Source organism: Nycticebus coucang, chromosome 12, assembly GCF_027406575.1.
Source record: "Nycticebus coucang isolate mNycCou1 chromosome 12, mNycCou1.pri, whole genome shotgun sequence".
Classification (NCBI taxonomy): Eukaryota; Metazoa; Chordata; class Mammalia; order Primates; family Lorisidae; genus Nycticebus; species Nycticebus coucang.
Genome location: NC_069791.1, coordinates 13,282,589 through 13,299,117, shown reverse-complemented (window position 1 = coordinate 13,299,117; position 16,529 = coordinate 13,282,589).

Below are 16,529 nucleotides of genomic sequence, written 5' to 3'. Positions count from 1 at the left end.
CGCAACACACGGCTATTTTTTGGTTGCAGCCGTCATCACTGTTGTTTGGCAGGCCTGAGCTGGATTTGAACCCGCCAGCTCAGGTATATGTGGCTGGCGCCTTAGCCTCTTGAGCCTTTTTAAAATTTTTTTTTTTTTTTGTAGAGACAGAGTCTCACCTTATCACCCTCAGTAGAGTGCCGTGGCATCACACAGCTCACAGAAACCTCCAAATCCTTGGGCTTAGGCGATTCTCTTGACTCAGCCTCCCAAGTAGCTGGGACTACAGGCGCCTGCCACAATGCCCGGCTATTTTTTTTGTTGTTGTTGTTGCAGTTTGGCCGGGGCTGGGTTTGAACCCGCCACCCTCGGCATACGGGGCCGGTGCCCTACCCGCTGAGCCACAGGCACCGCCCCTTTTTAAATTTTTTTAAAGAAAAGGGAAAAAGTCAGCTGAGAGCCCATAGCTTAATGGTTAGAGCACTGGCTCCATGCACCAGGGGTGGCAGGTTTGAGCCCAACCATATATGCAAGAGGCTATTTATGGACTCTGGTCTGTTCCATTGATCCGTTTTTCTATCTGTATTTTTTTTTTTTTTGAGACAGAGTCTCACTATATCACCCTAAGTAGAGTGCCATGGTGTCATAGCTCACAGCAACCTCAAACTCTTGGGTTTAAGTGATTCTCTTAACTCAGCCTCCCAAGTAGCTCAGACTACAGGCACCCACTACAATGTCCGGCTATTTTTTGGTTGTAGTTGTCATTGTTGTTTGGCAGGCCCAGGCTGAACTCCAACCCAACAGCTCCAGTGTATGTGGCTGGCACCCCCTTGGACTACAGGTGCCGAGTGTGTTAATCCATTTCTGAGTTGATTGGCATTTAGGTTGTTTTCACGTCTTGGTGATTTTTTCTTTTTTTTGAGACAGAGTCTCACTATGTCACCCTCAGTAGAGTGCCATGGCATCATAGCTCACAGCAACCTCAAACTCCTGGGCTCATGCAATTCTCTTGCCTCAGCCTCCCTAGTAGCTGGGATTACAGGTGGGAGCCACCACACCCAGCCCACGTCTTGGTGATTGTAAATTGAGCTGTAATAAACAATCTAGTGCAAATGTCCTTATAATAAAATGATTATTTTTCTTCTGAGTAGATGCCTATTAGTGGGATTGTGGGGTCAAATGGGAGATCTCATTTGAGATCTTTGAGGATGCTCTATACTTCTTTTCAAAGAGGCTGTATTAGTTTGCAATCACACCAACAGTATAAAAGTGTTCTCTCTCCACATCACACCAGTATCTGCAGCTTTGGGACTTAGTGATGTGGGCTAATCTTACTGGAGTTAGGTAATATCTCAGGGTGGGTTTTTTTTTTCTTTTTGAGACAGAATCTCACTGACACCCTAGGTAGACTGCCGTGGTGTCACAGCTCACAGCAACCTCAAGGTCTTGTGCTTAAGCAATTCTCTTGCCTCAGCCTCCCAAGTAGCTGGGACTATAGGTGCCCGCCACAACGCCCAGCTATTCTTTTTGGTTGTAGTTGTCATTGTTCTTTGGCAGACCCAGGCTGAATTTGAACCCAGTTCTGGTGTATGTGGCAGGTGCCCTAGCCACTGAGCTATAGGCGCCGAGCCTTCTCAGGGTGGTTTTGATTTGCATTTCTCTGATGATGTGGGATGATGAACATTTTTTCATGTTTGTTAGCCATTCATCTATCTTCCTTAGAAAAGCTTCTATTCATGTCTCTTGCTCAGTGATCTATGGGATTGTTGGTGTTTTGTTTTGTTTTTTGAGACAGAGCCTTAAGCTGTCGCCCTGGGTAGAGTGCCATGGCATCACAGCTCACAGCAACCTCCAACTCCTGGGCTTAAGCAATTCTCTTGCCTCAGCCTCCCAAGCAGCTGCCACTACAGGTGCCTGCCACAATGCTCGGCTATTTGTTGGTTGTAGTTGTCATTGTTGTTTGGCAGCCCCGGGCTGGATTCGAACCTGCTAGCTCTAGTGTATGTGGCTGGCGCCTTAGCCGCTTGAGCTACAGGCGCTGAGCCTGTTGGGTTTTTTTGTTGTTGTTGATTAATTTGAGTTCTCTGTAGATCCCAGTTATCAGCCCTTTGTCAGATCAGTTTTCATGCAAGTATCTTCCCATTCTGAAGGTTGTCTATTTGCTTTGGTTGTTGTCTCCTTAGCTGTACAGAAGCTTTTCATTTATTTATTTTTGTTGTTGTTGCAATTGCCACAGAAGTCTTCTTCATAAAATCCTTCCCCAAGGCAATATCTTCACGTGTTTTTCCCACACTTTCTCTGAGGATTTTTATTGTTTCATACCATAGATTTAACCATATGGAATCAATTTTGAGTAGTAAAAGATGCAGGTCCATTTCAGCCTTTTACATGTGGATATCCAGTTCTCCCAGCACCATTTATTGAAAAGAGATTCTTTTCCCCAGTGTGTTCTCTTGTTTGGTTTATCAAAAATCAGGTGGCTTTAAGATGTTACTTTCATCTCGTGGGGATTCTTTATCTATGATTTTATTAACTCTTTTCTAACTTTTCTCCTTTTTTCAGTTTGTGCTATTTATCATAATACATTTCTTGTTTTTATTCCTTACTCTGTCCCAACATAAAGCAACTCTTCCTTTTATTTGTCTTAAATCTACCTCTCTCTTGCTCTAGAAATTGTACATGGCTTGAGTATTTATAGAATTTAGCAAACAAGTATAATTAACTTTTCTAAATCCTTAAAATTTTCTACTTCACGAAAATTTGGGTGTTGAAGTGAAAAGAACATTGAGGCTCAGCGCCTGCAGCATAGTGGTTACAGTGCCGGCCATATGCACCAAGGCTGGCAGGTTCGAAGCTGGTCTGGGCCAGCTAAACAACAATAACAACTGCAACAATAACAAAAATAGCTGGGTGTTGTGGCAGGCGCCTGTAGTCCCAGCTACTTGGAGGCTGAAACACTGAGGCAAGAGAACCGCTTAAGGCCAAGAGTTTGAGGTTGCTGTGATCTGTGACACCACAGCATGCTACGGAGGGAAACAAAGTAAGACCCTGTCTCAAAAAAAAAAAAATTGAACTTGGAATTTAGTGTATTTCAACCATCAAGTTGTGTGGCCTTTGGCAGTCTCTGGATATGGCTTCTTTTCTACAAAGTGGTGATGGTACATCATGAGAATTATGGGAAAAATAGGGCAGTGCCTATAGCTCAAAGGGGTAGGGCACCGGCCCCATATGCCGGAGGTGGCGGGTTCAAACCTGGCCCCGGCCAAAAACTGCAAAAAAAATAATAATAATAATAATAATGGGAAAAATAAATGTTTAGTGAACTTGAGTTGAATTTGAATATCTTTGCCTCTTCTTCAGATTGAAGATATTCATCTGTTTGGTTAGCTCTCAAAGGCTGGTGGTATCTCATCCTGCTGAAACTTAGCCTTTTTTTTTTCTTTTAAGAACGAGTGTCACCCTGTCACCCTGGGTAAAGGGCCATGGTATCATCATAGCTCGCAGCAAACTCTTGGGTTCAAGTGATCCTCTTGCCTCAGTTTTTCTATTTTTTAGTAACAATGGGATCTTGTTCTTTCTCAGGCTGGTCTCAAACTCCTGAGCTCAAGAGTTCTAAGCTGGCTGAGCTGACCCACCTCAGCCTCCCAGAGTGCTAGGATTACAGGCATTGCCTTTCTTTTGATCTTTTCCAGTGAGGCCTTCCTAGGCAGAGTTCCACCTGTGGATACAACAGGTTTGAACCAGCATACCATCATTCAACAAATACTAAGCACCTTAGTGTGAGCCAGAAACTAAGCTAGACATTTCATTCATTCATTACAAAGAAAAACAGTATTGAGTGTCTGGCATATGTGTTACACCAATTATTCCTAACACTCACAATAATTCTGTAAAGTAGGTAGAACTGCCCATATTTCACAGAGGGAAAATAGAAGATGTGACCCCTTTCCTAAATGAGCTCATAAGGCAGTTCCAGACAAGACATAATATATAAAAAGCTGCTAAAAATACAAGACAAACCATTAGTAGAAGATATGTTGAAAAGGAACACAGTAGGCCTGGCGCTGTAGCACAGTGGTTATGGCACCAGCCACATGCATCAAGGCTGGCGGGTCCAAGCCCAGCCGGGGCCAGCTAAACAATAATGACAACTGCAACAACAAAAAGTAGCTGGGTGTTGTGGCAGGCGCCTATAGTCTCAACTACTTGGAAGGCTGAGACAAGAGAATCACTTAAGCCCAAGAGTTTGAGGTTGCTGTGAGCTATGACGCTACGGCACTCTACCCAGGGCCACAGCTTGAGACTTCGTCTCAAAAAAAAAAGGAACACACAGTAAATAGCCACGTGATTGTTACAGATACGCGTGCCCCTCTGCCTGCAAGCCTTCCTCGATCCCTTCCTTCACAAACTCCTACTCCTCCAAGAATCAACCAAAGCATCCACCTCCCTTACGAAGCGTTCTGCGATTCTTCCAGGCAAGCTTAAATCTTTCTCTTTTGTGTTTCCCTGGACCTGCATCCCTCTTACCTTTATATAGTGTCATTATTCATTTACCTGTCTGTTTTCCCAATAGACTGTGAGCTCCTTGGGATTAAGATGAATTGATTTATTCAATGTCACCCAGAGCCTAGTAATAAAAAAGAGAGAATACATGCTTAGAGAAATAGTGGAAGGTTATAAGTGGGATCATGAGTAAAAATTTAGAGGTGTAAATTCAAAGAGTGTATTTGGTTAAGAGACGATGGTTCTTAAAAGGCAATAATAGGAGTTGAAGAACTAGTGGTTTTAAAACCAAGGATTTGGCTTGCTATTGGAGTTAATAGGGAGTCATTAAAGATTTCTGAGCAGACAATTCATAATTACCAAGTCAGGGAAGCAAGCTAAGTGTCCATCAACTCATGAATGGATCAACAAAGAGTGGTATATGTACACCATGGAATATTATTCAGCCATTAGAAAAGATGGAGACTTGGGTGGCGCCTGTGGCTCAGTGGGTAAGGCGCCGGCCCCATATACCGAGGGTGGCGGGTTCAAACCCGGCCCCGGCCAAACTGCAACCAAAAAATAGCCGGGCGTTGTGGCAGGCGCCTGTAGTCCCAGCTACTTGGGAGGCTGAGGCAAGAGAATCGCTTAAGCCCAGGAGTTGGAGGTTGCTGTGAGCTGTGTGAGGCCACGGCACTCTACCGAGGGCCATAAAGTGAGACTCTGTCTCTACAAAAAAAAAAAAAAAAAAGAAAAGATGGAGACTTTACATCTTTTGCATTTACCTGGATGGAGCTGAAATACAGTCTTCTTAGTAAAGTATCACAAGAATGGAAAAATAAATATCCAGAGTTCCACAGCACTCTACCGAGGGCGACAAAAACTGTCTCAAAAAAAGAAAATAAATATCCAAATTTCCGTACTAGTATGAAATCAATACATAAACAATTATACGTTTAAGAGCAATGAAACACTATTATAGTCCAGTTCAGGGGTAGATGGAAACGGAAGAGAGAAGGGGGAGGCCGTATGGCAGAAGGAGGGAAGGCGCGAGGCGGGATCTCACCTACCGTGCACGTTGTGAGGGTGTAGAACACACCCCCTGGGTGAGGGGCTCTTCTACAAATGGAAGAACTTTACCCAGGAAGTGAAAACAATGTAAGCGAAATATCGTACCCTCATATTAATTTGAATAAAGTTTTTTAAAAAAGAAAAAAAAGATTTCTGAGCAAAGGAGTTATTTGCTCTACTTTCATCTTAGAAAGAAAAGACTATAAGCCTCTCAGCTCCGTGCCTATAGCTCAGCGGCTAAGGCACCAGCCACATATACCAGGACTGGCAGGTTCGAACCCAGCCCGGGCCTGGCAAACAGTAATGGCAACTACAACAAAAAAATAGCCAGGTGTTGTGGCTGGTGCCTGTAGTGCCAGCTACTTGGGAGGCTGAGGCAAGAGAATTGCTTAAGCCCAAGAGTTTGAGGTTGCTGTGAGCTGTGATGCCACAGCACTCTACCGAGGGCGACAAAAACTGTCTCAAAAAAAGAAAAAGTTAAGCCTCTCATGTTGGAAGTTGGAAATATAGGTGAATAGATCTGCTGTCAAAAAAAAAAAAAGAAAAGAAAAGACTAGGTACAAAGTGGGTAATGTCTGAAAGCTGGGCAGTGTATAGGAGATTTTCACCCCCATCCAGGTGAAAGAGGATGAGAACCTAAACCACCAGGATGGCCTTAGAAATTAAAAAAAAAAAAAACAAAGTTGGCTCATGCCTGTAATCCTAGCACTCTAGGAGGCTGAGGCAGGTGGATTGCCTGAGCTCATGGGTTCGAGACCAGCCTGAGCAAGAGCAAGACCCTGTTTCTAAAAATAGCTGGGCATTGTGGCAGATGCTTGGGAGGCTGAGGCAAGAGAATCGCTTGAGCCCAAGAGATTGAAGTTGCTGTGAGCTATGACGTCCTGGTACTCTATGAGGTTGACAAAGTGAGATTGTTGAAAACAAAAGACAAAAGAAAAGAAATTAAAAAATAAAAACTTTAAGGCCAGAAGGGAGAGCCATTAGGAGGACTGAGCAATGGGAAGTCTTAATTTCATGAGAAAAGAGAACAGAGTGGAGGATGACTGGGAAATTAGGGAAGTGAAGAGATCACTGATAAAAAAATGGAAATCTGAGGAATGGTTTGTGATAGAAGGTGATGAGCATGTTTTAGATCTGCTGAGTTTGAAATAATAGCAGGCAAAAAGTTCTACCAGGACCTCAGGAAATGTCTTCTGGTTTGTTTCCCGTATTCTTCCTTCTGATGCCTAATACTCTGATAACCAGGCTGGCCCTGTCAACACATTAAAGTCCTGGAATTTAACTATAGATTCCCTGTGGAATGGTCTTTCTCCCAGTCCAAGTGATCACGTTTAAAATCCCTTGCAAGGAGTCCAGGTGTGGTGGCTAACACCTGTAATCCTAGCACTCTGGGAGACTGAGGGGGTGGATTGCTTGAGCTCAGGAGTTTGTCAGTGTTTTTGTTGTTGTTGCTGTTATTTTTGAGACAGAGTCTCAATTTGTCACCCTTGGTAGATTGCTATGGTGTCACAGCTCACAGCAATCTCAAACTCTTGGGCTCAAGTGATGGTCTTGCCCAGCAATGTGGTGGGCACCGGTAGTCCTAGCTACACTGGAGGTTGAGGCAGGAGGATCACTTGAACCCAGGAGTTTGAGGTGGCTGTAAGCTATTATGATGCCACGGCACTGTACCCAGGATGACAAAGTGAGACTCTCTGTCTCAAGGGAAAAAAGGAAACGAAAGTCCTTGTGAGTGAAAACCCACAGCCCACAAAGAGGCATTTGGAGATGGATCTGCCCAGCTGAAGCTTCCAAGCAAAGACCTCTAGTAACACTTCAAAGATGATGAGTAGGCTGAGGAAGTAAAGAAGATGACAGTGAGGTAGGACAGAGGTTCATAGAGGGCTCAAGTCCTGGGTTCAAATCTCTGCTCCATCACTTACCTCCTGAGGCCTCAGTGCTCTCCTACGGAAAGAATAATAGGAATAATAATAGTAACATTATAAACCAATAGCAAAGATTAAATGTTGTGGGTAGAAGAGTTCTTGGCATATAGAAAGTATTCAAGGGGCGGCGCCTGTGGCTCAGTGAGTAGGGCGCCGGCCCCATATGCCGAGGGTGGCGGGTTCAAACCCAGCCCCGGCCAAACTGCAACAAAAAAAAAAATAGCCGGGTGCTGTGGCAGGCACCTGTAGTCCCAGCTACTTGGGAGGCTGAGGCAAGAGAATTGCTTAAGCCCAGGAGCTGGAGGTTGCTGTGAGCTGTGTGATGCCACGGCACTCTACTGAGGGCCATAAAGTGAGACTCTGTCTCTACAAAAAAAAAAAAAAAAGAAAGTATTCAATAATGTAAACTACTTTTTTTTTTTTGTCACCCGGTATAGTGCCATGATATCATAGCTCAGAGCAACCTCAAACTCTTGGGCCTAAGCAATCCTCCTGCCTCAGCCTTCCAAGTAGCTGGGACTACAGGTGCCTGTCACAACGTCCAGCTATTTTTAGAGACAAGGTCTTGCTCTTGCTCTTGAACTCTTGGTCTTGAACCCCTGAGCTCAAGCAATCCAACCCACCTCAACCTCCCAGAGTGCTAGGATTACATGTGTGAGCCACTGCACACAGCTTAATGTAAGCTCTAATTATCATCATTATCAGTAGTTATGTGGCCATCTCCTGTTAATCTGTGCCTATTTTTTTTTTTTTTTTTGAGACAGAGTCTCACTATGTCTTCCTGGGTAGAGTGCCGTGGTGTCACAGCTCACAGCAACCTCAAACTCTTGGGCTTAAGCTATTCTCTTGCCTCAGCTTCCCAAGTAGCTGGGACTACAGGCTCCCATCACAACGCCCAGCTATTTTTTGGTTGTAGTTGTCATTGTTGTTTGGCAGGCTCAGGCTACATTCCAACCTGCCAGCTCCAGTGTATGTGGCTGGCGCCCTAGCCGCTGAGCTACAGGCACCAAACCTAGTCTGTGGTCTTGAAAACAATGAATACGTCTTGTTTATTTTTAAATCTTCAGTTTAGAGTATGGGTCACAGCATAACAGTTTTTGTTTGTCTAATAGAAGTGCATTTTTTAAAATGAGCTATTGATTTTAGAATAATTTTATTTTTTTGTTTTGTTTTATTTTGACACAGAGTCTCAAGCTGTCACCCTGGATAGAGTGCCGTGGCATCATAATTCACAGCACACTTCAACTCCTCGGCTATCCTCTTCCTCAGTTTTTCTATTTTTAGTAGAGATGGGGTCTCGCTTTTGCTTAGGCTGGTCTTGAACTCATGAACTCAAGCTATCTACCCTCCTTGGCCTCCCAGAGTGCTAGGATTATAGGCATAAGCCACCTTGCCCAGCCTTATTTTAGAATAATTTTAGATTTATAGCAAAGTTACAAAAATACTATGGAGAGTTCACAAATACCCCTCACCCAACTTCTCCAATTGATAACCTTTTTTTTTTGTTTAGACAGAGTCTCACTTTATCGCCCTTGGTAGAGTACTATGGCATCACAGCTCACAGCAACCTCTAGCTCTTGGGCTTAGGCAATTCTCTTGCCTTAAACTCCTGAGTAGCTGGGACTACAGGCGCCTGCCACAACACCCAGCTATTTTGGGGGGGCAGTTGGCTGGGGCCAGGTTTGAACCCGACACCCTCGGCATATGGGGTCGGTGCCCTACCCACTGAGCCACAGGTGCCGCCCAAACCTCAAACTCTTGATGCCTATGGGAATCTAATGCCTGCCCGCCTCCCATCTGATGGAGGCAGAACACAGGTGTTGATGCGAGCAATGTGGAGTAGCTATAAATACCAATGAAGCTTTCTCACTGACCCCCTGCTATGCAGCCCAGCCACAGGCCAGTACTGGTCCACAGTCTGGAGGTTTACAGCTGTAAAATATACTCCAATCTGGATTTGCCTAATGTTTTTCTTTCTTTCTTTTTTTTTTTGTGTAGAGACAGAGTCTCACTTTATCTCCCTCAATAGAGTGCCATGACATCACACAGCTCACAGCAACCTCCAACTACTGGGCTTAAGCGATTCTCCTGCCTCAGCCTCCTGAGTAGCTGGGACTACAGGCGCCCGCCACAACGCCTGGCTATTTTTTGGTTGCAGTTTGGCCGAGGTCGGGTTTGAACCCGTCACCCTCGGTATATGGGGCCGGCTCCCTACTCACTGAGCCACAGGCACCGCCCTGCCTAATGGTTTTTCTATGATTAGATTGGGGTTATGGAAAATCCATAGAGGTGAAGTACTTCTCACCTAATCATTTGGGAGGACCTGATATTAGCATGACATTACCGAAGAACTTAACCTCAATAACCTGGTAAGGTAATTATTTGCCAGTTTTCTCCACTGCAAAGTTACTATTTTTTCCTTTTTGTATTTTTCTTTTTTTTGAGACTGTGTCTCACTCTGTTGCCCAGGCTAGAGTGCCATGGTGTCCTTATAGCTCACAGCAATCTCACACTCCTGGGATCAAGTGATACTCAACCAGTAACTGCAACGACAGGCACACACCACCGCACCCAGCTAATTGTTCTATTTTTAGTAGAGACAGGGTCTTGCTGTTCCTCAGACTGGTCTCAAACTCCTGAGTTCAAGTGATCCTGCTGCCTCAGCCTCCCCGAGTGCTAGGATTGCAGGCATGAGCCACCATACCCAGCCTTTTTGCATTATATTCTTTAGAGTCAAGCAAGTCTAGCAAACCATTAACTCTAGCCCATTCTCAAGGAGGGGAGGGGTGTTAAGTTCTACCTTCTGGAGGGTAAAGTACATAAATTATTTGGAAATCTTCTGGAAGAGTTGTCTTTCCTCTATTTATTTATTCAATTATTCATTTCTATCAGCGTTAAGGGATGAGTTGTGGTCTCGGTGCCCATGTTCGGTGGTTAGGGTGCCAGCCACATACACCGGTGCTGGTGGGTTCAAACCTGGCCTGGGCCTGCTAAATAACAATGACAACTACAAAAAAAAAAAAATAGCTGGGCATTGCGGCGGGCTCCTGTTGTGCCAGCTACTTGGGAGGCTGAGGCAAGAGAATCTCTTAAGCCCAAGAGTTGGAGGTTACTGTGAGCTGTGACAGCACAGCACTCTACTGAGGGCAACATAGTGAGACTGTCTTAAAAAAAAAAAACTGGGTGGTGGGAATGAGTTGTGTCCTCCAAAGGACGAAACATTGAAGTCTTAAACCCCTGTAGCTCGGAAAATGACCTTACTTGGAAATAAGTTCTGTGCAGATTTAACCAAACTAAGGTAAGGTTATTAGGTTAACCTTTAATCCAATATGACTTGTGTCCTTATAAAAAGGAGAAACTTGGATAGATACTCACAGAGGGAGTATGATGTGTAGACAACCACGTGATGTCAGAGGCGGGGGGTTGAACCAAAGCAACCGCAAGCCAAGGAATGCTAGGGATTGTCAGCCATCAGAGGAAGCTAGGAAGAGGCAAAGGAGTCTGTCGTGGTGTCAGAGGGAGCAAGGCCCTGCTAACACCTGTATTTTGAACTTCTAGACTTCAGACCTGTGAGACAATAAATTTCTGTTGTTTTAAGACACCCAATTAACGGTGCATTAGAAGCCCTAACAAACCAATGCAATCAATACGCACTCATGTATATTTGTTTTACTTCTTTTTTTTTTTTTTTCTTGAGACAGAACCATCGCCCTGGGTAGAGTGCAGTGGCATCACAGCTCATAGCAACCTCCAACTCCAGAGCTCAAGCAATTCTCCTGCCTCACCTCCCAAGTAGCTGGGACTACAGGCAGCTGCCACAATGCCTGGCTATTTTTTGGTTATAGTTGTCATTGTTGTTTGGCAGGCCTGGGCTGGATTCAAACCCACCAGCTCAGGTGTATATGGCTGGTGCCTTAGCCACTTGAGCCACAGGCGCCGAGCCTGTTTTACTTCTTGAGTTAAAATCCAATACTATGTAATTTATTTTGTTGCTCAGATTGTTTCAACGTTGGCCGTTAGGAGCTCTTTTTGGTTAGGTCCTTTGTCCCTTTGATATGCTCCCATCCTTTTGTTTTTTGAGCATTTCCTTACTTTCTAGTACTACAAGATGCTTTTTCCTTCTTTCTTTCTTTCTTTTTTTTTTATCACCCTCGGTAGAGTGCCGTGGCATCACACAGCTCACAGCAACCTCCAACTCCTGGGCTTAGGCGATTCTCTTGCCTCAGCCTCCTGAGTATCTGGGACACAGGTGCCCATCATAATGCCCAGCTATTTTTTTGTTTTGCAGTTTGGCCAGGGCTGGGTTTGAACCCACCACCCTCGGTATATGGGGCCAGTGCCCTATCCACTGAGCCACAGGCGCTGCCCAACAGGATGCTTTTTTAAGAGTGTCCAACCTGCCTCCAGCTGTGGGCTGATTTTGTGAAGACTTTTTTTGCTTATCTGTGGTGTCAGATATCATGAAAAGTATGCAGGGACATTTTTTTTTCTTCTAATCAGTTTTTGTTAGTGTTGTTTATTTAATGTGTGGCCTTCTTCCAATATATAGCAGAGAGAAAAAAAAAGGTTGGACACTCCTGCTTACATCATCTTGGACTTTCCCTGCCCCAACCCCAGAACAGCTGTTTTGCCAAACAATGGAGAACCATTCACCCTTTTATTGGAGAGTGGTATTTAGAAACCTAGATCTGGGTACTTGATATGCTCACTGTTATTTGAGGGTCATTTTTTTTAGTCTCTCTCAGCACACAGAGTTATATAATATATATATATACACTACCCCATGTATAGCCCTAGAAAGGGCAATCTGGAAAAGGTGGGGAGAAATAGAAGACACGATGTAAAAACAAGTTTGCATCAGACAGCCATCCCAGATGGAATAAGGATGAAGAGTGAGTGTAATGTCCTTGGCAGAAAAGAGGGACCATAATCAATGACAATAACAGCTAGCCTTTTTGGACCATGTGGAAATCTGGACATTCTTTCATCAGGTCCTACCCTCTAACATGTACTAGTGCTAAGAGTCCATAGCAATTAAATACAACTGAACACACATCCTCAACTGACCTGCTCCCTGAGTCCCCAGGCACATGAGTTGCCCTTGAACATTACTGTTGTTTAATTAGCAATTTGCATTGTGTGTTTCTCATGCTAATATCATTTTGGAACTCTTGTTGATTTTTCTGCCTCAAAACCACATCTTTTTCGACCCAGAACAACAACATCATCACTCATGATTATACTTTGAGCCTATACAGATATGTATACACACACAATTGTTTCTATAGCTATTCATCTATATATATATTTAACTAAACATGAGTTCACACTGATGTCTCCAGCTCTAACTGGTAACACAGAGCTCATTCTAGTCTTCCATCACTTCTCTCTCCAACAGTGAGAAAGCTGGCTCCCAACATCCATTACTTACTTATTCAACTCCAATATATACATGCATGTAAAGCTGTTTCAAAACCAAAAGTTACGGCTTGGTACCTGTGGCTCAAGTGGCTAAGGCGCCAGCCACATACACCTGAGCTGATGGGTTCGAATCCAGCCTGGGGCCACCTAACCACAATGATGGCTGCAACAAAAAATAGCCAGGTGTTGTGGCAGGTGCCTGTAGTCCCAGATACTTGGGAGGTGGAGGCAGGAGAATCCCTTGAGCCCAGGAATTGGAGGTTGCTGTGAGCTGTGATGCTACAGCACTCTACCCAGGGCAACAGCTTGAGGCTCTGTCTCAAAAAAAAAAAAAGTTATTTGGGGGGACAGTCTCGCTCTGCCACCAAGGTTAGAGTGCTATGGCTTCAGCCCAGCTATCAGCAACTTTGAACTCTTGGGCTCAACCAATCCTCCTGCCTCAGCCTCCCAAGTAGCTGGGACTACAGGCCTACAACACTATACCTGGGTAATTTTTCTATTGTTAGGAGAGACAATGGGTTCTCACTTTGCTCAGGCTGGTCTTAGTAGTCCTAACCTTAAGCAATCCTCTGGCCTCAGCCTCCCAGAGTGCTGGGTACAAGAGCCACTACACCAGCCCTCAAAATTTTTAACCTGTACCCCAATGAGAAAGAAATTTGTCAATGGGAGTATGGGGTTGGGCGGTGCCTATGGCTCAAGGAATAGGGCACTGGCCCCATATACCTGGGGTGGCAGGTTCAAACCTGACCCCGGCCAAAACAGCAAAAAAAAAAAAAAAAGAGTATGGGGTTTATGTAGAGTGAATCATTCTTTTTTCTTTTTTTGAATCATTCTTTTTATCATTAGCATTTGACAGTTTCTAGTCAAAACACTGCTTTCCAAAGTTACTTAAATCAGCTCCTTTTCTTCTCACCCTTCAATGTGTTTATGTCATAAATATTAATACAATTAGATTAATTTGTCACAGTCTACATTCTATCCCAGAATACTCTGGCATCGTGGCTGACTTTTTAAGTTGTTTATTAAGTTTATGTTGGATGGAAATATTAGGGCTAAGCTCCCCAGGAGCACAATTCCTCCCTATTTATGTTCAGATCCTCCAGTAACGGCTATGCAGATAGGCACTCTATGGATCCATTGAATGACTGAATATGCTTTTATTCATTTAATTATAAAAAATCGAGTCTCCCTGTAGTCCCAGCTACTCAGGAGGCTGAGGCAAGAGAATCGCTTAAGCCCAGGAGTTGGAGGTTGCTGTGAGCTGTGTGAGGCCACGGCACTCTACCGAGGGCCATAAAGTGAGACTCTGTCTCTACAAAAAAAAAAAAAAAATCAAGTCTCAGCTCCCAGCTGCTGCTTTTTGTTCACTAATGATTCCCAACTCCCAACCATCTGGCTGACTCTGGCCCAGACTAGAAAGATCATCTGTTCCCTTCCCAGCTGTCATTTCTCCAACATCCCTGGGACACTGGGAATCTAGGTAGAATACACATGAGTATGTTCACACACACTGTCCTCATCCCCCTGCCTCTTTACCTTCATATCTGTTATGCAAACAAATGTTTCCCACTTGAGATGCCCTTCACCCTCCCCTCTCTCCACCCCTATCCATCTCTTCCCCTGGATTCTATTATAAAGCCTTTGATGGCTTGTGCCTGTAGCTTAGCAGCTCAGGCGCCAGCCACATACACCGGAGCTGGTGGGTTTGAACCCAACCCGGGCCTGCCAAACAAAATGACAACTACAACCAAAAATAGTTGAGCATTGTGGCAGGCTCCTATAGTCCAGCTACTTGGGAGGCTGAGACAAGAAAATTGCTTAAGCCCAAGGTTTTGAGGTTGCTATGAGCTGTGACGCAACAGCACTCTACTGAGGATGACATAGTCAGATTCTGTCTCAAAAAAAAAAAAAGCCTTTGACAGTTTCCAGTCAAAATACCATGTTCTTTAAGTTCCCACTGCTTCTTTCGGAAGCCGTTTTGATTTATCCTAGGGGCAGATTTCCCTCTCCTATTAAGTGCTGGCCACACTCTGGGCCTCTCAGGCTCTTTGGCAAAGAGAAGGCAAAGAAAAAAAAGTAGGGGCTGAAGGGGAGAGAGAGAGCCAAGAGACCCCTGGAGTAGGCTGGGCTAACTCAGAAGTCCAGGAGAGATGGAGCCTCCAGAAAAGTTGCAATTCTGCCCTTCACCTCTCACCCTTACCCCAGGACTGCCTTTGCTCCCACCAAAAACCTCAGTATTTCCTTGTGTCAATTTGAAATTTCTTACATGGGCTGGAAGCTGGGGCCCAAAGACAAAGAAGAGATAGGGCACCTACAATCTAACTGGAAATATAAGACACAAGAAAAGAAGCAAAAACACAAAATAGCAACTCAATAATGTTCAGAGGAAGGAAAGTCCTCAGCTGGCCAAGTAGGTGGGGGAGAGGTTGTAGAATTTGGCTTGTGGGGGGAGGAGTGAGTGAATGGTTCAGTCCCCATGAGCTGAAAGCCTGGAGTCAAAGAAATTACTTCCAAGCACCAATTATGTCATATCTTTACTTCCCTTTATCCTAGTTCAGTGCTGAAGATGGGAAATCTCCAGGGGGTTCTGGGGAAGGCAGTTCAAGCAGCTGGCTGAAACAGAGGGTGTTCGCAGGGCCATGTCCACAGGGCTGTGAAGGCCAGATGGAGCACAGGGCCTGTGGAAGCAGAGGACACACAGTCCCCTCCATGGCCTTGAGGAGGAGAGAGTCACAGGGATCGGGGCTGTGTTTCAGCAAGACCAGTTTGGAGGGTGTGTGGCACAGATGGCAGAAAACAGGATGAAGAGCAGCTGAGCTTCCCACAATAGTTCCCATCAGGCCCTGACTTAAGCTATGTTGTGATGGTCACTGACCTTCCTCTCTGGGGCTTTCTGTCTATGGACTGTGTCACTGCTTCTCTCCTCAGACTTAAAGCTGAATAATGGTCCAGGCAGGCCCCTTCTTTTAATCTTCATTCTCAAAAGGGTGTCAGCACCTGGGATGCCCCAGATTCGGGGGGCTGGGTATAAGAGATGCCAAGCATAAGGGATCAGTAGAACAGGGTACCGTGGAAGAGGAGGAGGAAGTCCCAGCGGAGTTTATTTATAGGAAAACCTAAGTAACAGCCCATATTTAGCATTTTCTCAGCTCTGGCAGCAGCTTCTCAGCAAATGCTCATGCAGAGGCCAGCTCGAATCTCAAGAGTTTTTACTTTATAGCACCTTGGCCCACACTCCAGCCTGAGTGCCCACCATGTGCTTCAGATCTCTGCCCTGAGTGCTGAGCAGAGGGCGTCCCAGAGGGAGGGAAAGTAGCATTCAAGAGTCTCAGTCTACAAAAAGGAAACCGTTTAGACCCCCAGCACTGGTGGGCACACAATCCTGGACATCCATGCGGAGAAATGGGACAGAAAGGATGTGCAGTGCTGGGTTGGTGAGGATGGTACAGGGTGTACAACCCAGCGGTGATTCTAGGGAGGAGCCACATGGGCAGAGGGGAGCACCCAGTGGGGGAATCTGTAGAGGTGGTGTTGGGCAGGGTGAAGAATGAGTGAGTATTGGCTTTTGTCTGCAAGTTAACCTACAAAGAAGCACAAGCATCTTTAAGCCACACTGGGATGCGGTGAAGAACAGTCATCTCTTCCCACCGC